The sequence below is a fragment of the Callorhinus ursinus genome, unplaced genomic scaffold, assembly GCF_003265705.2.
Source record: "Callorhinus ursinus isolate GAN/ISIS: 27379988/994484 unplaced genomic scaffold, GSC_fseal_2.0 scaffold26, whole genome shotgun sequence".
Classification (NCBI taxonomy): Eukaryota; Metazoa; Chordata; class Mammalia; order Carnivora; family Otariidae; genus Callorhinus; species Callorhinus ursinus.
Window position 1 is genome coordinate 9,676,523 of NW_027397088.1, and position 27,893 is coordinate 9,704,415.

General features: G+C 38.2%; 1 pseudogene; it reads left to right on the forward strand.

The window, feature by feature from the left end:
• LOC112838135 (protein PIMREG pseudogene) overlaps positions 1 to 27,893 on the forward strand; it is a 68,448-nt pseudogene that overhangs the window by 25,941 nt on the left and 14,614 nt on the right.

Below are 27,893 nucleotides of genomic sequence, written 5' to 3' on the forward strand. Positions count from 1 at the left end.
TAAGTGTTTATTTTCTTCCTACCTTCCTTCCCTCCTTAAGAATTACTAATTTTAAAAATAATTTGGTACATTATATTGATATAATTTCTTCTGCTTTGGCAATAGGATATTTTACTTTACCTTTTTTATTGCAAGTAGTTAGATAAAATAGAATTAGGAACCAAGGAAATTAAAAGTTATGACCAAGTAGAACACAAGAAACTGGAGTATTTGGAAGAACGTAGTGAAAACCAACCATGCCACCTTCATTGGGCCAGTAAGACATTCTTTAATATCTTGATTTAGAACAGCAGGAAACAAATAACAAACGATGGAAAAACCCTTGGGCATCATCATAGGAAAATGTGTTAAAATAACAACAACAAAACACCCAAATTTAAAAAATATTTACATGCATGAGTTCTTGCATAATGAATGTCATCTCTGACATCATCACGGAAATATTTTATACTTGTTATAAAATAATAAAGCCTGCACAAGATTTGAGGACTTGAAGATACAGGATGGAAACAATAGAAACAATGTTTAAATCAAAACATAGAAAGGATTTTCACCTATTTTAAATCTTATCTTTTTTTCTTCCAATGTCATGCCATACAATTCATTTAGATAGACCAGTTTACCTGACTGATACGCAGCTGTTGTGTTTATGGGTGATGCGGAATTTTTTTCCCAGTGTTACAATGAGCCTTTAAAAAGGATTATATTCTACTGGCAAGCTAAGAATGATGTTTAAACGTGGCTTTCTCAGCATTTATCTCTGAGTGATTGAATTTGAGTATCTCCTAGGAGTAAAATATTTGATTATGAAACTTTTGGTTTGCACTTCAAATGCCACTGCAGAAACATTTCTCCCAGCTGATGTGAACAGCTAAATTGCCCCCAAAAAGGTGCATGGTGACTTTGAGGGAAATATGTATTACTTGTAGCCAAAATATGCCTTCATGCAAAAACCCAGAAATGTTAACCTTTAGGAAGAAGGCATTAGGGACCTCTTGTTGACTAGGCTGGGCTAGTTTCTGAGGTCTATGTTTGAAGTCCCTCATTCTGTTTTAGTTTCTGGAATATTCACCAACCTTGAACCCCTCTGCTCAACTTCCCTGAGGAAGAGAACAGCCCAATCCAATCTGAAACAGAAAGCTGATACTTCTTGAAAGTGACTGATGAGTTCTAGCTCTTAATAGGCCAAGAATAATCAATGGGGCATGAGACATGCTGGGCAGAACCTGGCCAGCTGTGCAGATGCCAAAATGACCCTACATCAGCCGTCAGGATAAGGAGTGCAGCCAAACCGACCAAGTCCTCCTTAGTGACAAGTTAAGTGATATTAGTCCACATTTCTCAAGTAAAAATCATTCCCTACCATTTAACAACAACTCCCATCATGATTTAGGTTGTTATTTGTCTAGCACAAAGCATCACGCAAAACAAATGCCCTTTGTTACACAAGATGACTATTTCCTACATAAAAGAAGATCTAGTTGTCCCTGGAAATTCCAAGACATTTTCCATTTAAGAGGGTATGCCAGACTAATTTGTGCGATGATGAGGTCATTGGTCTTGGGCTTCAGCTCACTTTTTATTTCTCTTCTTTAATCTCATTCTTTTCATTCTCTTTATTACTGAGAGGGAAGCAAACTCACAAAAACCTGTTATCTATTATCCTTGTTCCAAATTTTGCTGGTTCTTAGTCCCTAGGGTTCAAAGTCAATATGTTTGGTAATGACTTTTTACAAAAAAAAAAAGAAAAGGAACAGAGATTGGATTTCAAGTGTTATGATAAATGCATATCTGAATTTTCAGCTGAGTTTGGCTTCAAGAAGTCTGCATCAGTTGTGTAGGAAGGCATATCTTCTGAGAAACTGAAAACTGATCACTAAATTAAATGCCATATTCTCTCTGTCTGTCTCTCTCTCTCATCAATACTTCCTTCTACCTCTCTTTCCACAAATACACACACACACACACACACACACACTCATCCCTAATTCTGGTAAAAACTCAGGGAACCATTTACTCACAGTGTAAATAAAAAATAATCAATAATTGAGTTTGCTATCAGTTTGAGATGCCAGAGTTTATATTACCCTGTCTTTTTTTCTTCCTCGAATTGACTTACTAATTGGCTTCAAATTAGCTTTATTGCTTGCATTATGTTGACTTTTCAGGGTAAAAATATATGGTGAGTGTTCTGTTTTTTAAAAAAATATGCTAAAATGTGTTGAAAACCCCATCGGCAAAAGGAATTCCAAATGCAATGTGTTTCAGAAACTTACAATCCAAAATGAATATTAATTTATTTTGTGTAAACCCTATGTGATATGGGAGTTCAACCAACAGTATTTCTTTTTTTTTAAAGATTTTATTGAGGGGTGCCTGGATGGCTCAGTCATTATGCGTCGGCCTTCGGCTCAGGTCATGATCCCAGGGTTCTGGGATTGAGCCTCGCATCGAGCCCTGCATCGGGGTCTCTGCTCCGTGGGAAGCCTGCTTCTCCCCCTCCCTCTACCCCTGCTGTGTTCCCTCTCTCGCTGTCTCTCTCTCTGTCAAATACATAAAAATTAAAAAAGAAAAAAGATTTTATTGATTTATTTTGAGAGAGAGAGCAAGCAAGCATGAGGGGGGGGAAGAGGCAGAGGGAAAGGGAGAAGCAGACTCCCCGCTGAGCAAGGAGCCCAACGCTGGCCTTGGTCCCAGGACCCTGAGATCACGACTTGAGCCGAAGGCAGACGCTTAACCGACTGAGCCACCCAGGTGCCCCAACCAACAGCATTTCTTTAAAAAGAAAAATAAAACGAAAGTTTCATGAAAGTGTCAGTTTCACCAGTTCCTATTGATAAATAATGGCGCTTTCTGGCTTACCATGGAGAATTCAGGAAACATTGTTGCATTTTTGAAATTAAAATGATTTACATTTTAATTTTCTCCTGAGAATTTTCCTGTTTTATTCTTTCTTTTCTCGAGGATTGTATGAGTTAAAACAGGGGTGAATGTGTGTGTGTGTGTGTGTGTGTGTGTGTGTGTGTGTGATTATGTGCATCTGTAGGATTTTCCTAATTGGAAACTAAGTTTTCTGATAGTTGAAAACAGCTTGGGTCTTGGCATCTTTAGTGCCTGATCAAACCCAAAAAGTTTAGGTTACAGTGGAAAATTCCTATAATGGTTGTGTTACATTTTTTTTTTATCCCCAATCCAAAAACCACAGTTCTTTCTAGGAATGCACAGATAAAGGACACCTGGAGTGGCTGGCCTCGTTCTTAAGGGACATAATCCTCAGTTAACCTGGTTGCCTGTTGCCTCCAATGCCTTGGGGCATTCTTGTACCATCCTGGAGGAGTTGAGATCGCTGAGATTTTGAATTGGGGAGCGAGAAGAAAGAAGGTGAGGGAAGGCTGTTTTTCCATCCAAGTGGTAACAGTTTTTTGCCCGACTAGGCTCGACATACCATGCGTGAGCAGAAGTTCTGTCCCCCAAAGCTGACACCTGACGAGGCTCTGCCTCCAAACTGCAATGTGCTTCTCACTCAGGTGGTCAGCAGCGCAAGCTCTGAGAGTATGCATCATCTGTCCATCAGATTGTCCCACGGATCTGATTGTTTCTGCTTCACTGGGAATATTGGGGGTCTAGGCACCGCTGGACATGTACACTGACAAAGTAGTTCAGATCAGAAAAAAAAAAAAAATCTTCAACTTCTAGACACACTTGAAAAGGGAAAGCAAAGTGCCATTTCAGCCAAGCATTTGCCAGATGTCTCTGCTCCAATCTGAAGGCAAACTAGAGCAAAGCTCTGACACTAAGGGACCTTAAGCTCCTACTGTAGATTTGTTATTAATTAAAAATTCAGCAAGGGAAATCTCATGTTCTTTAAAGGAATGCTTTATCTATTTCCCCATATGAGGATGAACTCTTATAAATTCTATTTTATGATACTCATATAGATGGTTTGGGAGAACGAATTAATTGTTGGGGGAACAAAGCAGGTGAGTGAACACAGAAAAAAAATCTTACCAAAAGAACAATTAAATGAGATAGGTCATATGATCAGGGTTGAATATACTCCTGATGATTCTCCAGGTTCCTTTCTTTCTGTATGAGGGGACTCAGAGAAAGCACTACTTTCCCAAGGACTATTATTTAAGTCTACAAGTGTATTGAAAAGCTTAAGGTCTGAAAATCAAAATCTGAGTGACTATTAGGGAATTAAGAGTTCCTTCAGATAGCCCTCATCATAATTGAAATCACATCATGGTTCTAGTACTCGAAATTCCAGTAATATTCTTTTTTTCCCCCTCAATTCAGTTCACTGGTTTAAGGCACATTTTTCAGTGCTAGAGATTATGGTGGTATAATGAAGGGAATTGAAAGACTCAAAACAACAATAAAATAAATCAGTAATATTTATAATACAGTCACTACTACAGCAAAATGATGTTTCCTACTATCCATAAAGCATCAGGTGTTATGGCATTTTTTCCTTCATCCAAGTTTGGTACCTTTTACAATTTTGATCAACTTTTCTACTGACCTAATCATCAATCACCTTAAACTTCAGGATATCGAGTTATAACTTTTCAGGAATGAACAAGCTTTCCTTGGTACCAGCTTAACTTTAGAACACTGGCCTGCCCCTGGCATACATCCAAGGCTTGCCATGCTTACAAAGTTGTGTCTACATAGACTTTCACACATGGAAGTTTTTATGAAGGATACATGAAATAGTAACATGTCTCCATTTGCACATAGAGACACTCAGAGTAATTAGTGCACGCCACGATTCACATAGAGACATTCTCTGCATGTGGCCAACACTTGGACATACCAGCTAGAGAGAAAAGCACATGTAAAAGAAGGTACAGGTGTGAAATTATGACACACGTCCTCACAGCTAGAAAGAGAGAGTGAGAGTCTAGGATCTTAGAGATGGCTTGGGGGATGGGGCAGCAAGTTGTTATAAGATGTGAAGGAGGAGAGCCTGTTGCACATTCTAGCCTTAGAGAATGGAGGGAAGCTGATAGCACAGATAAAGAAGGCATGCTTAGGAAAAGTGATGGATTGTGTTTTGTAGTATTGACAGTTTGGACCTGAAAGACAAGTGGTAAGAAGTGAAATCTCTTTCTCAATTGCTCTGATAGTAACCCTGAACACAAAGCCATGGCTAACAGATGAAATTTTTCTACAGTCATTTATCAAAAAGTTGTCAAAATATTATGTAACCTAGTTGCACCTTCATGGCCCTGGAATTCAGCTAGTATATATTGAAACTATGTCTTCTCCCTCTCTGTCCCAGCCACAGAGTTTCCTTCTCCTTAAGCAAAGAGTGTCAGGGATTTTTTTGGTGTGTGCTTTTAGACATGATTTGTATATGTATAAGTAATTATGTTGTCTCATTTTCCACAACAACTGTAGCGTACTCTTTTGTAGCTGGATTTCTTTATGTACACTCTCTCTTCTTCTGCTCTTCCTCCCTCCTTATGTTTATGGGTATGTGTTACATATTTTATAAGATACTGCTAATCTTTTCTAAGGTAAGGTATTAAATTACCTAATCCCTTATGGTAAATTTTTAGAAATCTTAGCATCAGATTAGAAAAAAATACATTTAATCCTCATTCACCTCATATTGCCTGTCTAATCACCCCATCTTGAATGATTGCCCATAAGCTTAAGCAGAAAGCAGGACAGTGGTTTGAATATGGACTCCAGAATAGGCGAGCCATAGCAGGGTAGGCTTAGCTTCATGCTGCTCAGAACTCCCTCTGACAGAACTTGCTATGAGGAGTGCTGTTAGCTGGCAGCCTCCAGCAACAGTGCTTTTGGGATCTGCAGCACATTCAAGCCTATCCATGCTTTCACTGGGCAGCTGTCAGCCAATGACCAAACATGGCTGCACACCAGCTCCTGGACATTTCTGTTCCACATAGGACCCCTCCAGGAGCCATTTATGGTGGGAGTTTCCAGTGGGCTGACTGAGATCTTCTCTGAGTTATATCATAGTATGAGTCTTCCTATTCAGTCCCTTTTCTTACCTATTTTCCTTTCACAGATATCAGAACATTTTCTGAAAACTGTCCCCAACTTCTCCTGCTCTCTTTACTTTTCATGGGCATCACCCGCAGTAAGTCTCTTGCACTTTTACTCTATACTGACATCCACTTTCCAAAGGACCCAGACTGACACACATGATTTACATTTGGGTCTTACGTGTTCTGGCTTTACAAATGTGAGTCATTTACTTAATTTTTCTCTTTTCCATTACTCATTTTTAATTATTATAGAAGTGATGCATGCATGAAAAATAAAATAATCAAAGATTCTTGCCCATTTTGCCAGAGAAACTCCTCAATTAATTTCTCTGAAATGGAACACGAGGAGATAAAATCTTGAGTTCTTATATTTTGGAAAAAGTCTATTTTGATTTTGCATTCAATAATTAGCTCCCCTGGCTACAGAGTTAGAGTTCAAATTCATTCTATATTCCTAGAAATTTGAAGACCTGACTTTCTAGTAACTAGTGTCATTGCTGAAAAACCTAATGACTATTTGAAACCTAATCCTAGGTTCATAAACTATATTTACCCTTTAGAAGTTATAAGAATTTTTTATGTACTCTTGGTGTTTGAAAATTCCACTGGCATATTTCTGGGCACGGGTCTGTTTGGTTATCATGCTGAGCACTCAGAAAACTTGCTTACTTTTAATACTGATTCATAGTTGTCTTCTGTTCTGGGAAATTTTCTTCTATTATTTCTTTGATTATTTCCACCACCTCAATTTCTTTCTACTCTCTTTCTGGTGGCTCTATTATAGAAGTTGGACTTCTTGATTGCTAATCTGTATATATTTCTCTCACATTTTTGCAAAAGTATTTTGAAATTATTTCATGTTCTGCACGTCCCCAACTTCTATTGACTTTTTTGCACGTTTCTAATTTATAAGAATTCTGTTTTATTTTCCTTCTGATTATTTCTTTTTATTACAAGCTTGTGTGGGCTTCATAGATATAATGGTCTATCTTAAAAGGAAACTGTGAGTTAGATGAGGTAGTGGATATATCTGGGCTGAAATACCTTTTATTATTATTAATTGGACTCACGTTTTCCTATCACTTTTGTTAAACTTCTTTCTTAGTTAATCTTAAAAATTCATAGCCTGACAGAATTTATTTAAAATTAAATATTCAACCCTTTTCCAGGGTTCACTGGAAGTATTCCTTTAACTTGGATTTCATTTGCTGGTTAAGTTCGTACTTCTCTCCCCACACCTGTAACTCCTGTGCATACAAATCTACTTACGTTTTAATAACCCAAGATAGTGTTTCCTCAAAAACTTCACCCAGTCAGTGCTCATTTTTCCGGAAATGATTAATGATGATAATTTATATAGAGTCTTCTACTGAAAATCACATTAAATAGCAACATTGCCAGTATAGCCTCATATCTCATTACACAGAAGAGCAATACTTAGAATAAATGCTGCTACTTAAACCAGTTACAAATCTTTAAAGCTGCATCTGTGAAAAAATGCTATAGTTAAATTATTCTGATATGTGTGCTGACCATATTGTCCCTATTCACAGAGGCACTATCCAGGAGGCATTAAATGTTCTTATTCTATGGGACACCTGGGTGGCTCAGTCAGTTAAGGGTCTGCCTTTGGCTCAGGTCATGATCCCAGCATCCTGGGATCGAGCCCTGCATTGGGCTCCCTGCTCAGTGGGAAGTCTGCTTCTCCCTCTGCCTGCCACTCCCCCTGCTTGTGCTCTCTCTCTCTCTCTCTCAAATAAATAAATAAATAAAATCTTAAAAAAAAAGTTTTTATTCTAGACATAGCAGACTGAGTTCAGATCCCTATTCAACTATATGCTCTTGGACAAACAAACTTTTCTGAACCTGTTTCTTCATAGCCTTGGTGTGAGGATGAACAAATATAATGCATGTGATGTATTTAGTATAGTGCCCACCACACTGCAAACATTCAAAAACATTAGTTCTTATGATCAATGAATAAACTGATGATCTCTCAGAGGAAAATTATTGTATCCATTTTTTCCAAATATGATTGCATCTTTTTATTTCTTGTTACCTCACTGTGTTTTGTTTTACTTCTAGAATAGTTCTTGCCTACTCTCACCTTGCATGTAGAATTATTTTTCTGCTTCTCCAACTATGCTTTTAGAACCAGGCAGCCAGAGATTGCCACATTTTCTCCTTCACTATGACTAGCAGGCACCTTGCATGTTGCACTTCATCAGTGAAAAAGAAAAGGTGATGGCACAGTGGAGTGGGGATATAGTTTGACCCCCAAGGTCTCTATGAAAAAAAAATGTTTTCAAACCACAAACTCAATCAAGCATTTAGGAGGTAGAATCTGACAAAACCTCCTATGAGGAAAAGGAAGATACTTATAAATAAATGAAGAAGAGCTTCAAGAATAAGTAGGCTCTAATCATGAGTGACAAAGTGAAAAGAGAGTTCTTGTAGATTGAGTAAATGAAGTTAGGCATGGAAAGGGTGTGAAGATTCTTAGGTAAATGGTATGTGTTCTAAGGTAAGTAATTTCTTTGAACATAAAAAAGGAGTGAGGGAAAGAAGATTAGGGAATGGGTGCACACTGTGAAGAGCTTTGAATGTGAAATTAAGGATCTTGCCCTAAATCTTTTACTACTGGCACCTACTATTTCAGATGGTGAGCCCCATTCATGAAATAATGTACATCTTTGCTAGGAACATGGATCCATCTAACAGGTGCATTCAGAGATGGAGCTGGTACATGGTGGCAACTAATACCTTCTTTCCAACCCTATGGCTAAGATTCTGGGCTGCCACAAATGCAATTTGGTGAACCATATCCAGGGGGGTTTTGGACTAGACTTGTTAGAGGAGCAGAGAGGAAGACTTAGGTCTGGCAGTTATACGAATGAAAACTTTACAGACAGCTCTGAATTATTACTGATCTACAACTTCCTTGCTGTGCTTTTGGTCCATTTCTAGATCCTGAGAATCAGTCAGCACTATCCCTGGTCTTTAATATATCAGATCCAATGTCTCTCAGATGTCCAGGTTACGGCCATTCTGACACTCATTAGCCCTCCAACAAAGAAAGAAAATGGAAATCAAAACGGAGTGCAGCCTAAATCCAACAGTTTTAACATGTCTTGATGGGTTTGGCAGAGAAGAAAAGTAAAACTCTGGACTAAATAGTTTTAAAAGTTTTGCATGTGTTCAAAGGCTCTCACACTGAGAAAAGATCAAAATTAACCTTTAATATTTTATTCTTTCAAAGGCTTAATCTTTGTTGTTCTAAATTCGCTCTAACACCTCTCTTGTTTACTGCTTTTGCTAACAGCTAGTGTTCTTTGAGATTTAGAAATAGCCATTTCCCCACGCTGATTCCCACTTCCTACATCCAGGGCAGAATTAGCAGAGTGGGTTGCTGCTGCTATTGGTATGTGCAGCCTAAGGATCTCTCTGTGGTAGGTTAGGGAGGGTGTGAAGCTTGGATAGCAAGGGAAGGAGCCTAGTAATGTATCACAAAGCTCCTTCCTTCCTCCTTGGCAGGAGTTGTTGCTTAGAGCCAGCAGGTGCTTAATGCTGTTAAATTTATGAGTAGCGAAAGCTGTTGGATTTCTTAACATCTGGGTAACATAAATTATCAGATTTTTTTTTTTGGCCCGACATAGTTAGAAAGTGATTTTAAAATCCATGGAAAGCCATTAAGTAACCTTTACTGGAATGTGTTTATTTCTGAACATTTACCTCTGGGTCTGCAGGCTGTCCCGAGATGAGCTGACAGACCCTGGCCTGGCAGGAAGTGACCGAGTCAAGAAAAGTTAAGCCACAACACTTTCCTCTTGAGATCCTTGGGTAGGATACACAGTACTTCTAATGTATTCATTTATAGTTTTTGTTTTGTATTTTTTTCTGGCTTGAAGTTATCAGTAAGTTAAGTGCAGAACCAAAGTATCAATTTGTGCATGACTTCTATGGGTTATTTTTCATTTTAAACCAGCTGTGGTATTGAGTCGCTTCTCTATTTCCCTTTCTTCCCCTTGCCTCTCTTCCTTCATTACAAAGAATGTTTGTAATCTGTCAAGAGAATTTAAAAAGTAAGGTAAGGTAAAATAGGAAGAAAGGAGTTGGTCTTTTCTTTACCGGAACAGGCTACCCACCTAACATTACCCATCCATGCAGCTGTTACCTACCAGGACTGCTGATTACAAAGAGGAGTTTCTTAAACGTTTAGCCGTTGTTGATTTTAAGAGGTAGTGTCCATGAAAAGCCCACACTAGCATTTCTGGGTTATGAAAAAGACCATTCAAGCTTGCAATGTTTTGAGAGATTATTTTCCTATCCATATTTTACTTTCCAACAGAAATTGTGGTTGTATGTAACATGGGTTTAAAATTTGCTATTGTTCGTGTTCCATATATTGACTGTATAACTGAATTTACTGGATTTATTTTTTTAAGATTTAATTTATTTATTCGAAAGAAAGAGGGAGAGAGAGACAGAGTGAGAGAGCATGCACGTGCGCACAAGAGTGGGGGGAAGCGCAGAGGAAAGGGGAGAAAGAGAAGCGGACTCCTGGCCCAGGGCGGAGCCTGACACAGGGCTTGATCCTGGGACTTCATTCCAGGACCCACCCTGAGATTAGGACGTGAGCCAAACAAAGTCAGATGCTTAACTGACTGGGCCACCCGGGCGCCCCTGAATTTACTGGTTAAAAAACAAACAAACAAACAAAAACACACCACACTAAATGTGGTAACATATTTTCTTTCCCATGATGCAGTGGAACGCATAATGTACTCCTGAAAACTACTGAATGGAGACCCAGTCTCCACAGTTTTCTTACTCAGTGACATGGGCAAAATATGTCAAAATTTGTCAAAATATGTCAAATTTGTCAAATATGTCAAAATTTCTTCTGCAGAGTAAGATTGGCAATGAACACAGTGGACAACAGCCCAGAATCCCCCACATCTTTGCCCTACTGCTTAGCAGTAAAGCAGTTTGGGAAATTGCTGTAGGGTGAGGGGAGGATTTGGTTGCCTTAAGAGTTATCCTACCCTTTTTGCTGGTGATTTTTTCAGCAAATGGGTATGTGACCTAATTCTTTTCAATGTGATAAAATAAAACCTTTTCTGGAGACTTCCAAGACAGTTGTGGCAGTTCTTAAGAGAAAGTCACCAGGAGCCTCTCTCCACTTGTATCTAAATCTAGAAGCATGTTGTTCCAGATGCTACCCTAGCCATCTGTGACCTTTGCAGGAAGACAGCCAGGAGACAGAGCTGAAGTTTAGTGGAGATTAAACCTGAGTGGATGATAGAGAAAAGATTTGAGAGCCTTAATCAAATCTCCCCTGGATCCTACACCTAATGTGTGGACCAGCAGTAATGTGAGCCAATACAATTGTGCATTGTTTATAGGACAGGTTATGTGGGTTTATATTACTCTTGGCTGAAAGGATCACAGCTGATACAGGAACAATTCCATCAACCCAACAGGATTATTTTGAGGGCTAAATGAAGAACCCATTTGGAATAACCTTGTGGATTTTATTACCCATTAAAGATGGCTCCCATCTTTCATTTGCAGCTCCTGCATCTCTTCCCAAAAGGCATTGGAATAAGAGGTTGAAATATTTGAGAAAATAAGTGGAAGAACAGATTAAGTTCCACTCTTAGAAGGATAAGAGTATTAAAGTGTAAGTTATGGAGTTGTGAAGTAAATTAATGTTTTCAGACTATTACTTATGTTATTTATATACTATATACTATTATTAGTGTATGTTACTAGTAATATACTACTATGTATATACCATATTATATGTATAGTCTTAGGACAGGAATCTATTTTATATATGTATATGATATATAACATATGTGTGTGTGTGCATGTGTATACATGTTTTAAAGCATTACAGATCACAATCAAACAAATCCAATAAAATAGATACACCTGGGCTATTATATATAATACTTTGTGGTTTCCAAGAAAGGATGCAGTCTTTCCAAAAAATGTGTTTAAGTAATATTTTACCTTACTTTGAAACTGCAGTTCTTCCAGGTTTTTCATATCGACTATTCAGGAAAATATGCTCTTATAAAAAGAAAATGTGTGTTTTTAGCAAAACGCTTGCTCAAAAATGTATAGATGTTTGCTCTGAATTGTATTCATTTACAGGAATATTTTAGGATGTTTTCATCAGAGGAAAAAAAAACCCAAAGCTTTTGGATAGGATCTATAATAATGCTTCACAACTGAAGACAGTTTTCTTGAGGTTTTTGCTCCTTCTAAAAAAGAAGAACAATAATGCGCCAGAGACCCCAAAGGGAAATATATTGTTAATGGAAAAAATTGCCTTCATTCACTCTTTCTATTTAAGGGAGCTCTTGCCGCCAGGTTATAATGAAAACATAAAGGTCTAATACAAAACTGATCAGGGGGAGGGAGGCAGAAGAAAGGAACCCAGAAAATGCAGCATCCAATCCAGATGTTAGCACTGGTGGGGTGGTTTTTGTGAAAGATAGCCAGCTAACTTTATCTTCCTCATCCTGAGATCCCTACTCCAGGATCAAATAAAAAACAAACCTTATTTTTCATGTTTCAAGATTTTTTACATAATTTAGTAAAATTGTATTTACTAATAAGAAACTCTTAAATAGGAAACAAGTTATTTATGATGTTTGATAGAAGTGATCTAAAGTTCCAGAAAAAGATAGAAAAAATAACACCTAAAAATGGCTTTGTCCACACTGGAAAATCACCTAAAATTCTGTCCTTTTATTATCTCTTATTAAAATAAATGTTTTCTTGAATTGATGAAATTTAGTTAGGGATAAATCTTTAGAGTTTAAAAAAAAAGGCTCATGTGTGACTTAGGAAATGATGGCTTACTGGTCCATTTGGAACGGGGGACGAAGGGGTTTTTTTGTTGTTGTTGTTTTAAAGATTTTATTTATTTATTTGACAGAGAGACAGCCAGAGCAGGAACACAAGCAGGGGGAGTGGGAGAGGAAGAAGCAAGCTTCCCGACGAGCAGGGAGCCCCATGAGGGGCTCCATCCCAGGACCCTGGGATCTTGACCTGAGCCGAAGGCAGACGCCTAACGACTGAGCCACCCAGGCGCCCCAGGAAGGGGTTTTTAAAAGGAAGAAGCAATTTAATCTGAGAGAAATCCAGACAGATTTACTAATTAAATAAATTAATGCTTAGTGACAAATACTGAAGGAACACACACCACGGAAGAAGTGAATAATCTTTTGAACCATCAGTCTTCACCTTTTTCATAACCTTTGGGAATGCTTTTTGGGGAAAGCAGTCATAAAAACTTCACAGAATTATAAATTCTTCCTATGGCAACTGCTTTGCATACTCTTTACCTCCAGGACCTTCTGGGAAGTCATAAAGCGCGATGCGCAAGCTCACTCTTCCACACGTGGAAAGGAGATACGAGTAGCAAGCAGAGTTACTGTTTATCCTCTGCTATCGATAGCTGGCTGGTATTCCTCCCTCAAACCTGGCAGTGTTTATATCGGCATTTTACTACATAATTTGTGAGAGAGCTTTGTTAAACCTAAGTATTTGATTGAAATCCCACATAAAGTAATATTACTAAGTAGTACCAAATTTGTAATTTCACAAACAGATTAAGGTAAATTTACCAAATCTTTAAATTGATCGTTTGGACTATAGCGTGGTAATGCATTCCATTTTGGTTTTAGAATTTTGTCTTCATTTGGATTCCCTCTGAAACAGACTCTGAGCCAAGGCTTGGAGTGCAAGTAATTGATTTGAGAACTGCAGGAAACATCAGCACGTGTGGGTGAGGAGTGATGCAGGAGAGGGAACACGTTCAATGAAGGGTGTGGTGGGAGACTGAGGGTTATTTGGAGGGGAAAGTCTGCAAAATCAAGGTAAAACGCTTGAAAATTATCTCGCCTGAGAGGTGCGGAATTATACACCTACTCCTCTCGATTCTTAGCTGAAAGCTGCATTTAGGGGTTGCTAACTCACCTGCACGTTCAGCCTGCTGCACAGGGGCAGAGAGGCAACAAGAAGTCTGCAGTGATAAAGTGGTAATTAGCACAGAAAATTAATAAATGCTACTAATATAAAAGCAGGATCACCAGTAATAATAATGAGTTAACATGTATAGCCTATGCAATATATAGATGAAGGGCTAAGGGGTTTTACTTTTCCTTACACTTTTCTGTATTTTGATATTTTAATAACTGCATTGCATATTATTTTAGTCACTTTGAATATTATGAAAATATATTATCTTTGTATATTGTTTACTATATTTATTACATTAGCTTTTTACAAAAAAATATTTATAATATTGGTTCAATTTAGACCATGAGAAAATTGGGAGAATTATCTAATGTTTTTGATTTACAAAAATATACATAAATACATAAATAAAAATAAATAAAAAATAAAACTGGACTCCACAGTCTGAGTTCACCAAAGAATTGAATGAATAGAAGCTTCTTCATGAATCAGTCTAGGTGAGACAAAAGATTTCTTTCTATTGGAATCATTTATATATTTTGTTTTTAAAATTCTATAACAATCACCTCTACCATAAATCTGTGCTAAATTTCTTTTGCGCTAAAAATAAAGAAGAGAAAATATTAACCTGCAATTAAAAAATACACACAGTTCAACTGTAGAGAAAGAGGATCTCAATCCACTATCATTGTATTTCTGTGGTTTATGATATACTAAATTTCAAAAGAAAGGTAATAAGAGAAATACTTAAGCTGCCTAAAGTGTGAGAATATAGGCTCTGTAATACCATTCAATAAGTTAATAAATGTGATAGTCACAAGGAATTTGAACAACTTAGCAATGTTTAACTTATATTTGGAAAATGCTTTTTATTATTAATTTACTACTAATTTATAGACAAATATGAAAACTTATGAGAACAAGATTTTCCCCACTTCACATTCTTAAACCTTAAATGCAAATTTTGCACAATTCAAAATTAATAGCAGTTTGTATTATTACCACCAACTATAAGACTTTACTAGCCTCAACAACTAAGCAAGTAAACTCTAAAGCTAACTTAGGTGATACACACATAATTTTATTTATTCTCTAAAACACTGCTACTAAAGCAAGGATAAGTAAAATGTGTTCATTTTATTTTACATTTACGAAATATATCATTAAGAATTACCCAAAAGCAAATGTGACAAAAGCAAAAATCAAAGCAGTATGGTACTGTTTTGACACAGAGATCAATGAAACAGGATAGAGAGCTCAGAAATAAATCCATGATCAATTATTTTCTGACAAAAGAGCCAAGAATATACAATAAGGAAAAGACATTTTTTAAATAAATGATGTTGGAAAAACAGGACAGTCACATGCAAAAGAATAAAACTGAACTGTTATTTTAACACCATATACAAAAATTAACTCAAAATGAATTAAAGACTTGGAATATAAACCTGGAATGGAATGGAATATAAGACCTAAAACCTTAAAACTCTTAGAAGAAAACGTAGGTGGTAAGTAAGCTTTTTGAGATTGGTCTTGGTGATGAAATTTTTTTATATATGACACCAAGAGCAAAGGCAACAAAAGCAAGAATAAATAAGTGGGACTATACCAAACTAAAAAGCTTCTGCAGAGCAAAGGAAACCATCAACAAAATAAAAAGGCAGTCTATCAAATGGGAGAAAAGAGTTCTAAATCATATATTCGAGAAGGGGTTAATATCCAAAATAGATCGAGAATCCACACAACTCAGTAGAAAACAAATAATCAGATTAAAAATGGGCAGAGGATCTCAACAGACATTTTTCTTTTTTTGAAAATTTTTTTATTGTTATGTTAATCACCATACATTACATCATTAGTTCTTGATGTAGTGTTCCATGATTCATTGTATGTGCATAACACCCAGTGCTCCACGCAGAATTTGCCCTCTTTTAATACCCATCACCAGACTAACCCATCCCCCCACCCACTTCCCCTCTAGAACCCTCAGTTTGTTTTTCAGAGTCCATCACCTCTCATGGTTCGTCTCCCCTGCCGACTTACTCCCCTTCATTCTTCCCCTCCTGCTTTCTTCTTCTTTTTCTTTTTTCTTAACATATATTGCATTATTTGTTTCAGAAGTACAGATCTGTGATTCAACAGTCTTGAACAATTCACAGCGCTCACCATAGCACATACCCTCTCCAATGTCTATCACCCAGCCACCCCATCCCTCCCACCCCACGCCACTCCAGCAACCCTCAGTTTGTTTCCTGAGATTAAGAATTTCTCATATCGGTGAGGTCATATGATACATGTCTTTCTCTGATTGACTTATTTCACTCAGCATAACACCCTCCAGCTCCATCCAGGTCATTGCAAATGGCAAGATCTCATTCCTTTGGATGGCTGCATAATATTCCATTGTGTATATATACCACTGCTTCTTTACCCATTCATCTGTAGATGGACATCTTGGCTCTTTCCACAGTTTGGCTATTGTGGACATTGCTGCTATAAACATTGGGGTGCACGTACCCCTTCGGATCCCTGCATTTGTATCTTTGTGGTAAATAACCAGTAGTGCAATTGATGGATCATAGGGTAGCTCTATTTTCAACTGTTTGAGGAACCTCCATACTGTTTTCCAGAGTGGTTGCACCAACTTGCATTCCTACCAACAGTGTAGGAGGGTTCCCCTTACCCCACATCCCTGCCAACATCTGTCGTTTCCTGACTTGTTCATTTTAGCCATTCTGACTGGTGCCAGGTGGTACCTCATTGAGGTTTTGATTTGGATTTCCCTGATGCCAAGCGATGTTGAATACTTTTTCATGTGTCTGTTGGCCATTTGGATGTCTTCTTTGGAAAAATGTCTGTTCATGTCTTCTGCCCATTTCTTGATTGGATTATTTGTTCTTTGGGTGTTGAGTTTGATAAGTTCTTTATAGATTTTGGATACTAGCCTTTTATCTGATATGTCATTTGCAAATATTTTCTCCCATTCTGTCGGTTGTCTATTGGTTTTGTGGACTGTTTCTTTTGCTGTGCAAAAGCTTTTTATCTTGATGAAATCACAATAGTTCATTTTTGCCCTTGCTTCCCTTGTCTTAGGCGATGTTTCTAGGAAGAAGTTGCTGCGGCTGAAGTTGAAGAGGGTGCTGCCTGTGTTCTCCTTTAGGATGTTCATAGACTCCGGTCTCACGTTTAGGTCTTTCAACCATTTGGAGTCTATTTTTGTGTGTGGTGTAAGGAAATGGTCCAGTTTCATTCTTCTGCATGTGGCTGTCCAATTTTCCCAACACCATTTGTTGAAGAGACTGTCTTTTTTCCATTGGACATTCTTTCCTGCTTTGTCGAAGATTAGTTGACCATAGAGTTGAGGGTCCATTTCTGGGCTCTCGATTCTGTTCCATTGATCTATGTGTCTGTTTTGGTGCGAGTACCATACTGTCTTGATGGTGACAGCTTTGTAATAGAGCTGGAAGTCCGGAATTGTGATGCCGCCAGCTTTGCTTTTCTTTTTCAATATTCCTCTGGCTATTCGGGGTCTCTTCTGGTTCCATACAAATTTTAGGATTATTTGTTCCATTTCTTTGAAAAAAGTGGATGGTATTTTGATGGGGATTGCATTGAATGTGTAGATTGCTCTAGGTAGCATTGACATCTTCACAATGTTTGTTCTTCCAATCCATGAGCATGGAACGTTTTTCCATTTCTTTGTGTCTTCTTCAATTTCTTTCATGAGTATTTTATAGTTTTCTGAGTACAGATCCTTTGCCTCTTTGGTTAAATTTATTCCTAGGTATCTTATGGTTTTGGGTGCAATTGTAAATGGGATCGACTCCTTGATTTGTCTCTCTTGTGTCTTGTTGTTGGTGTATAGGAATGCCACTGATTTCTGTGCATTGATTTTATATCCTGCTACTTGACTGAATTCCTGTATGAGTTCTAGCAGTTTTGAGGTGAAGTCTTTTGGGTTTGGGTTTTCCACATACAGTATCATATCATCTGCAAAGAGTGAGAGTTTGACTTCCTCTTTGCCGATGTGGATGCCTTTGATTTCTTTTTGTTTTCTGATTGCTGTGGCGAGGACTTCTAATACTATGTTGAATAGCAGTGGTGAGAGTGGACATCCCTGCCGTGTTCCTAACCTTCAGGGGAAAGCTATCAGCTTTTCCCCATTGAGAATGATATTCACTGTAGGTTTTTCAGAGATGGCTTTTATGATGTTGAGGTATGTACCATGTATCCCTATACTCTGAAGAGTTTTGATCAAGAATGGATGCTGTACTTTGTCAAATGCTTTTTCTGCATCTATTGAGAGGATATATGATTCTTGTTCTTTCTTTTGTTAATGTATTGTATCACGTTGATTGATTTGCAGATGTTGAACCAGCCTTGCAGCACAAGGATAAATCCCACTTGGTCATGGTGAATAATTCTTTTAATGTACTGTTGGATCCTATTGGCTAGTATTTTGGTGAGAATTTTTGCATCCATGTTCATCAAGGATATTGGTCTGTAATTCTCTTTTTTGATGGGGTCTTTGTCTGGTTTTGGGATCAAGGTAATGCTGGCCTCATAAAATGAGTTTGGAAGTTTCCCTTCCATTTCTATTTTTTGGAACAGTTTCAGGAGAATAGGTATTAAATCTTCTTTAAAAGTCTGATAGAATTCCCCTGGGAAGCCATCTGGCCCTGGGCTTTTGTTTCTTGGGAGATTTTTGATGACTGCTTCAATTTCCTTAGTGGTTATAGGTCTGTTCAGGTTTTCTATTTCTTCCTGGTTCAATTTTGGTAGTTGATACATCTCTAGGAATGCACCCATTTCTTCCAGGTTATCTAATTTGCTGGCATAGAGTTGCTCATAATATGTTCTTATAATTGTTTGTATTTCTTTGGTGTTGGTTGTGATCTCTCCTCTTTCATTCATGATTTTGTTGATTTGGGTCATTTCTCTTTTCTTTTTGATAAGTCTGGCCAGGGGTTTATCAATCTTGTTAATTCTTTCAAAGAACCAGCTCCTAGTTTTGTTGATCTGTTCTACTGTTCTTTTGGTTTCTAGTTCATTGATTTCTGCTCTGATCTTTAATATTTCTCTTCTCCTGCTGGGTTTAGGCTTTCTTTGCTGTTCTTTCTCCAGCTCCTTTAGGTGTAGGGTTAGGTTGTGTATTTGAGAGCTTTCTTGTTTCTTGAGAAAGGCGTGTATTGCTTTATACTTTCCTCTTAGAACTGCCTTTGCTGTATCCCAAAGATTTTGAACAGTTGTGTTTTCATTTTCATTGGTTTCCATGAATTTTTTTAATTCTTCTTTAATTTCCTGGTTGACCCATTCATTCTTTAGCAGGATGCTCTTTAGCCTCCATGTATTTGAGTTCTTTTCAACTTTCCTCTTGTGATTGAGTTCTAGTTTCAAAGCATTGTGGTCTGAAAACATGCAGGGAATAATCCCAATCTTTTGGTACCGGTGGAGACCTGATTTGTGACCTAGGATGTGATCAATTCTGGAGAATGTTCCATGGGCACTAGAGAAGAATGTGTATTCCGTTGCTTTGGGATGGAATGTTCTGAATATGTCTGTGAAGTCCATTTGGTCCAGTGTGTCATTTAAAGTCTTTATTTCCTTGTTGATCTTTTGCTTAGATGATCTGTCCATTTCAGTCAGGGGGGTGTTAAAGTCCCCCACTATTATTGTATTGTTGTCAATGTGTTCCTTTGCTTTTGTTATTAATTGCCTTATATAATTGGCTGCTCCCATGTTAGGGGCTTAAATATTTACAATTGTTGGATCTTCTTGTTGGATAGACCCTTTTAGTAGAATGTAGTGTCCTTCCTCATCTCTTATTACAGTCTTTGTTTTAAAATCTAATTTGTCTGATATAAGGATTGCCACCCCAGCTTTCTTTTGGTGTCCATTAGCATGGTAAATGGTTTTCCACCCCTCACTTTCAATCTGGGGGTGTCTTTGGGTCTAAAATGAGTCTCTTGCAGACAGCATATCGATGGGTCTTGTTTTTTAATCCAATCTGATAGCCTGTGTCTTTTGATTGGGGCATTGAGCCCATTTACATTCAGGGTAACTATTGAAAGGTATGAATTTAGTGCCATTGTATTGCTGTAAGGTGACTGTTACTGTATATTTTCTGTGATCCTTTCTGATCTATGCTGCTTTTAGGCTTTCTCTTTGCTTAGAAGACCCCTTTCAATATTTCTTGGAGGGCTCGTTTCGTGTTTGCAAATTCCTTTAGTTTTTGTTTGTCCTGGAAGCTTTTTATCTCTCCTTCAATTTTCAATGACAGCCTAGCTGGATATAGTATTCTTGGCTGCATATTTTTCTCATTTCGTGCTCTGACAATATCTTGCCAGTCCTTTCTGGCCTGCCAGGTCTCTGTGGATAGGTCTGTTGCCAATCTAATATTTCTACCATTGTAGGTTACATATCTCTTCTCCCGAGCTGCTTTCAGGATTTTCTCTTTGTCTCTGAGACTCGTAAGTTTTACTATTAGATGTCGGGGTGTTGACCTATTTTTATTGATTTTGAGAGGGGGTCTCTGTGCCTCCTGGAATTTGATGCCTGTTTCCTTCCTCACGTTAAGGACATTCTCTGCTATTATTTGCTCCAATATACCTTCTGCCCCTCTCTCTCTTTCTTCTTCTCTGGGAACCGAATTATTCTAATGTTGTTTCGTCTTATCGTATCACTTGTCTCTCGAATTCTGCCCTCATGATCTTGTCTCTGTTTCTCTCTCTTTTTCTCAGCTTCTTTATTTTCCATCATTTGGTCTTCTATATCGCTGATTCTCTCTTCTGCCTCATTTATCCTAGCAGTTAGCGCCCCCATTTTTTATTGCACCTCATCAATAGCCTTTTTGATTTCGACTTGGTTAGATTTTAGTTCTTTTATTTCTCCAGAAAGGGTTTCTCTAATAACTTCCACGCTTTTTTCAAGCCCAGCTAGTATCTTTAAAGTCATGATTCTGAACTCTAGGTCCGACATCGTACTAATGTCCGTATTGTGTAGGTCCCTGGCTGACGGTACTACCTCTTGTTCTTTTTGCCGAGGTGATTTTTTTCGTCTTGTCATTTTGTCCAGAGGATAATAGATGAATGAGAGAACAAAATGGTAACAGGTTAAAAACCTCCCCAGCAAGTATACTCTATATAAACCAGAAAAGACCTGAAACCAGGGGAAAAGAAAGGGAAAGAAAGAAAAAAGAAAGAGGAAAAAAAAAAAGATAAAAACAAAAACAGAACAATACAAAAAAAAGCAGAATATGATCAAATATGAGCAGGCTAGTGCATAGATCAGTGCCACACACAAGATTTTGGGCGTATTTTGGTCTGTTAGAAAAAAGTGCCTCCTAAAATTTTAAAGGGAGGAAGACTTATATATGTACAAAATAAGGGTTGATACAATGAAGGCATGGAAGATGACTGTAAAGATGAAAATTATAAAAGATTTTATAAAAGGATTTGATACGATAAGAAGTTGTTTGAAAAAAGAAAGAATAATATTTAAAAAAAAAAGGGGAGAGAATGTGATCAGGCAGGAAACTAGAACAAAGCCATACACTAGTGACTTAGGGTATATTTTGATCTGTTAGAAGAAACTGTATCTTAAAATTTTAAAGAGAGAACAACTTACAAATATATGCCAAAAATAAGGGTAACTGCTATGAAGGGATAACGTATGACTCTAAAAATGAAAAATAAAAAATGTTTTTTTAAAGGGATTTATAAAATGTTGGTTGAAAAAGGGAAAAAGAAAAATTAAAAAAAACCGTTTAAAAATTAACTTTGAGAAACTAATGAATCATGGTAAAAAAAAAAAGACGTGAATTTTATGTGCAGTATTCCCCTAGTGCTGGAGTTCTCCCGTTCTCCTTGATCAGCAAATTTGGTCTTGGCTTGTTGGCTGTTCCTGCTTATCTTCTGGGGGAGGGGCCTGTTGCCGTGGTTCCCAACTGTCTTTGCGGGAGGCGGAATTTCCCCGCCCTTATCGGTCCCCGCTAAGCAAGCTGCTCGGGTTTGCTCTCAGGAGCTTTTGTACCAAAGCTCTGGTACAGATTTGGAGGACCAGGGTGAAAATGGTGGCCACCCAATCTCCACTCGGAGGAGCTGAGAACTCGGGGCCCCGCTCCTCAGTGTGCCCCCAGAGAAAAGCAGTCACTCCCGTGTCCCCTGTCTCGGGCTGCACTCCGTGCTCTCCCGGCCTGTGACCGAGCGTTTCTATGTCTGGCACCCGACTCCGTGTGGAGTCTCCAAACCCAGGAGATCCCTGCGGTGCGCTCCCGCGCCGCTCCCCCCGGGGGAGGAAGGGGAGTCTCCCTGGATCTGCCGCTTGTTGGGTCCCTGCTGGAGGAGCAGTGGCCCGACTGGGCCGCGGATCACAGTTTATGGCCACCCCGAGCTGAGAGCCCGCGCCTCGGCTCCGTCTCTGCAGCCGGCTTCCCCGCTCCGGTACCTGGGAGCTCTGCAGCACTCAGGCACCCCGGTCTTCTGTGACCCCAAGGGTCCTGAGAGCACACTGTCCCGCGAGGGTTCCAACCCCCGCTTAGCCACTGGAGCGACGTCCCTCAGCGGAGCCGACTTCTAAAAGTTCCGATTTTGTGCTCCGCGGCTCTATCACTTGCCAGAAGCGGCCGACGGAGGCCCCCTCCCCCGCTGTCTATCCTCCCGAGTATCGCCTCGGATTCACTTCTTCGCACGTCCTACCTTCCAGAAAGTGGTCGCTTCTCTGTTCAGAGAGTTGTTGCTACTCTCTTCGTCGGCCTCCTCTTGAGTTCATAGGTGTTAAGAATGGTTTGATCCCTATTCAGCTGAATTCCTGAGACCAGATGAAATCCAGGTCTCCTACTCCTCCGCCATCTTGCTCCACCTCAATAGACATTTTTCTAAATAAGACATACAGATGGCCAACAGGTACATTAAAAGATGCTCAACATCACTGATCATCAGGGAAATGCAAATCAAAACTACAACAAAATCACCTCACATCTGTTAGAATTGGCTATTAGCAAAAAGATAACACACATCAAGTGTTGGTGAGGATGTGAATGAGAAAGAACCCTTGTGCACTGTTGGTGGAAATGTAAATTAGGGCAGTCACGTTGGAAAACAATATGGAGTTTCCTCAAAAAATGAAAAATAGAAGTACCCATATGATCCAGCAATTCTAATACTAGGTATTTATCCAAAGAATATTTGAAAGCTGCTAAGAGAGTGAACCTTAAAGGGTCTTAGGAGAAGAAAAAAAATGTAACTTTGTATTGCAATGGGTGTTAACTTATTGTTGTGACTGGAGATGTTTTGTAATATATACAAGCATCAAATCACTATGTTGTACACCTGAAACTAATGTAATGTTGTATGTCAATTATACCTCAATTTAAAAAAAAAATACTAAGGAGAAGGAAAAAAAAACCTCTACAAACATCCAGGCAAGAAAAAAGAGCTTATTTCTTAAACAGTGGTTCTTGGCACCCGCTATGCATTAAAATCGTTGGGTGAGGTATTAAAAAAACACCAGTGTTTGGGCTCTATCCTTAGAGATTCTGATTTAATTATTCTGGGATGGAGCCTAGGCATTTCCGTTTGGAAAAAATCTCCCTCAGTGATTTGACCATACAACTGGGGTTGAGCACCATAGACCAAAGGAAGAAAAATCGTAGACTTCTCCAGAGAGCCAAAAAGCAGAAGGAAATGAAGACTGCCTTCCAAGCAGGGGAGGAAAGGAATGATGTACTTAAGTCAGGAGGTCATTTGTAGGAAAAACCAAGATTTTTCTCCAAGGGAGCACTCAGAAAAGATTGCAGATCCTATCCATCCATTCTAGGGAAGTATCAGAATGAAGAGCTTGAAAGTGAGCATATTAGAATAAAGAGATCATAGGAAGCAGTGGGAACTACTTAAAATCTAGAATTGATGAAGACCTGAAGAATAGGTTCTGTATATATAAAGATCATCTAAAATACAATTATTATCATCTCTGAAATAAAATTTAAAATAAAGCTTACCTTTCAATTACCTTTTTACTAAGACTACTAGTTGCTACACTGACATCTTTTTTCCAATTTTCCCTAGTAAGAGGGTTCTCATTTTTTTTTTCCTGCCCAGAAGAATGACATCTTTTAGGTCGTCTTACAACCAGGTGTGTTCATGTCATTTTGGCAAATGACATACAAGATGATACATTGTGTGGAAGTTCAGAAAGCATCTGTAAAGATGGGAAGACACATTTTGAGCTCTTCCCTCCCTTCTTGAGGGAATGGTTAAAGATATGACAACAGAGCCCCAAATAAACATGTCGGACCATAAAGTGGAAGCTTCATACTAAATATGGCAGAGATGAAAAGTTTGAGTTTTGCAGGCTTTACTGCTACCAGTCCTATGCTGTCTATTGACAGACTTCCTTTCCATGAGAGAGGAAAGAACTCTTCCCTCCCTCCCTCCCTCCCTCCCTCCCTCCCTTCCTTCCTCCTTCCTTCCTTCCTTCCTCTCTCTGTCCCTCCCTTTCTTTCTTTCTTTCTTTCTTTCTTTCTTTCTTTCTTTCTTTCTTTCTTTCTTTCTTTCTTTCTTTCTTTCTGGTTTATTTGTTTGATTTTTGTTTGATATAACCAAACCTCACCCTAAGACACACTGCTCCATTTTTTTCTGTCACTCCTTGTCTGGAATTTTAAATGAAAAACTATCTTCAGAGAAGAATGACCAGAATAGATTTCACAGGGTCAAGACTTGGAGACATTACATAAATTATCTTTTACAAAGTGAATCTTATTTTTATGGCATGGGAATATCATTCTTCTTTAAAAAGGTTGCTGGTCAGAGATCATTTCTATGATTCATCTATGTAAATATTGTTTTATACTCTTTGCTTTAATTTTCACTGTGCCAATTATATTAGGATTTTTTTTTTTCAAAATTCCTTGGCCATCTAATACCAATAGTGAGAATGAAAATTTTCCACAGTGAGATTACCATCAACATCAAAAGACTTTGGACTTATAAACACTCCATCAAACACATTTTGAAAATTGTCAGCTTTTAAAATCCAATATATGAAGACAGTTTTTGAATTTGAAATAATTACACAGTCAAATGTGTATTTACTCTTGCCAATAAAGTTTAAAAGCATGATCATTCTTGTCACAAAATATGTTGTTGTCATTGATCTTTAGTCCTTCATCTCCTAAATAATAAGAATTTGCCCATAAATTTTGTCTTTCATCTTTTTTGTAATGAACTTTTCATCCAATAGGAACGTTCTCTCAAAAGAACTGAATAATCCAGGTGTGTGTGACTCCTGTCCTCTATTAGTATTAGTAAAATCAGTTGTATCTTCTAGATAATAAATCTTACTTCATTTTCAATCTGAATTAAATGAAATTGCAAAAGTCATCTCCAGCTTTAAATACCAGCTGGTGTTACTAGTCAACAGTGTCCTCTATAGGACCCAGAGCCTCCTGGTTCGGAACCAGTCAGTAGTCTTTTGTGGCCAGCACCATTATGGTTATAGGACTGATCAAGAACAGGCTTGCCCACTGCTCTCTGCCCCAGTACATCTGGTAATATTTATGTGACCAGTCTAACAATGTTTTGTTTTGTTTTTTGACTCTTTGTTATCCAGTGCTTTTTCCATTAGCTCTGTAATCTCCATCCTGCGGGGATTTTCCATGGTGTATGGACATGGAGGAAGGCAATCCCTGGCAACTGCCTTCTCTCACTGTGTATAGTCTTCCTTCTGCCTATTACATGCTTCTCAAGGTGCTCTCTTAGGTGGTGCCAGCATGTAAGTCATTCTCCATGGGTGGAGCCATGCAACCCCAGCAAAGGATGGGCCCAGAACACGGTGGAGCAAGCACAAGATGGTCCACTCCCCATCAGTTCCTTCTTCTCATCTCCTGTAACAGCTAGGACCCTGGCTCAACTCTAATGCTTTAAAATTACATGCATTTCCTCCCGTATCACTTATTTTTTTATCCCTTCTCTAAGCATTCATAATACAATTTGAAACTATGAAGGATTCCTAGAGATCATCTGATCTAGAGGTCTTTAAAGGGAGGAGCCATGGGAGCTGTTGCAGGGGCTGGTGGAGGATGAGGAAAGAGGCTGAGCCTCCAGGTCCACTGACTCCATGGCACCTCATTTCTAACTCACTTTTGCTCTGGCCTCTCTTTTAAGATTTTAGTGGAACAAAATGCTCCTTGGCCAACAGAAGAGCTCACAAACCTCTAACTTGGTCCATTTCATTGTCACAAAGGGAATTGTGAGTGAAGTGGCATTTTTCCAAGTTCATATAACCCAATTATAGCATAATTAAGGCTAGAACTGTTTGCTTGAGTAATATTTTTACTGTATCATTTGGGCCTTTTTAAATAATGCATGTACACTTTAACTTAGCACCCACTGTGATTTAACCTAAAGGAAGAAAAAAAAAAACATAATGAGAATATGAGGTAGACTTTGATGTTTTGGTGAGAGAAGAAGGATTTTGAGAGTACTGGGGTCCTTTGAACTATACCCACTATGTCTATGAACAGTTGTTCTTTGATCATGTCAAGATGCTAATTTGTATGCTGATTTGTATATTTCTTAAAAAATAACAAGGATAGGAGTGGATAATGAAATACCAAACAAGTACATTTTTGACACTTATCTGTCCAACTGATTTTACCAAATTTTAGACTTGATTAAATCAAAGAATTCAGATACAGGGAGATTGATTTTTTTAAAATATTTTATTTATTTATTTGACAGACATAGATACAGTGAGAGAGGGAACACAAGCAAGGGGAATGGGAGAGGGAGAAGCAGGCTCCTGGCTGAGCAGGGAGCCCGATGTGGGGCTTGATCCCAGGACCCCAGGATCATGACCTGAGCCGAAGGCAGACACTTAACGACTGAGCGACCCAGGCGTCCCAGGCAGATTGATTTTGAATCAATACTTAAAATGTGTGTGTGTCTAAGACCAAATTACAATTTCTAAGTTAATTTATCACATTGAAATCCTGATTGCCTGATTTTCCAACCATGTAACAGTATCCATCCATGCTTTATAATGGTATCTCAGAGCCATCTTGGATAAGCTTCTAGTCAGATATTGAATTAGCCGACAAGAGGACACAATTTTAGTGAATTTATAATATTTCAGAAGAAAAGTGCGAAAAGAAGAGAAGGGAGATCGGCACAATTGGTTCCAAATTGAGTTATGAAAGTTGGTAAAATTTTCAAATAAATAACCTGAAATATCACTGTGGAATTATACTAAGCAAATCAGTAGTATTCTGTGGTATGGATGTGCCATAGTTGGTCTAACCATCATTAAAAACTATCTGCACAGTTCCCAGTGTGAGGATGTTGCAAATAAAACTGCTAGAAACATCCATGTACAAGTTTCTGTGTGAATATGTTTCTCTGGGATAAAAGTCCAAGAGTGCAGTCACTAGTTGTATGCTAAGACCATTTGTAGTTTTGAGGAAAAACTGCCGAACTATTTTTTAGAGTGACTACCATTCCACCAGTTATGTATGAGTGATCTAGTTTCTCTGCCCAGCATTTGGTGTTACCACAATTTTTTATTTGAGCCATTCCAATTAGGTGTATACTGATCCTTATGTTACAATTTGTCTTTTTTTTTTATTCTCTTAGCAGGGTGTTTAGCAGAGCAAAAGTTTGTAAGTTTGACAAATTCCAAATTATCAATTTTTCTTTGTATTAAGGTTGTGTTTTGGTATGAAGTATAAATACTGGGCCCAGTCCAAGGCACCAAAGAGTTTTTCCCATTTTTTTTCCTAAAAGTATATTTTAATGTTTTATATTTAAGTTTATAACCTAGTTTGAGTTTTGTATAGCATGTAAGTTTTGGGCTGAGGTTCTTTTCCATTCCTCCCTCCCT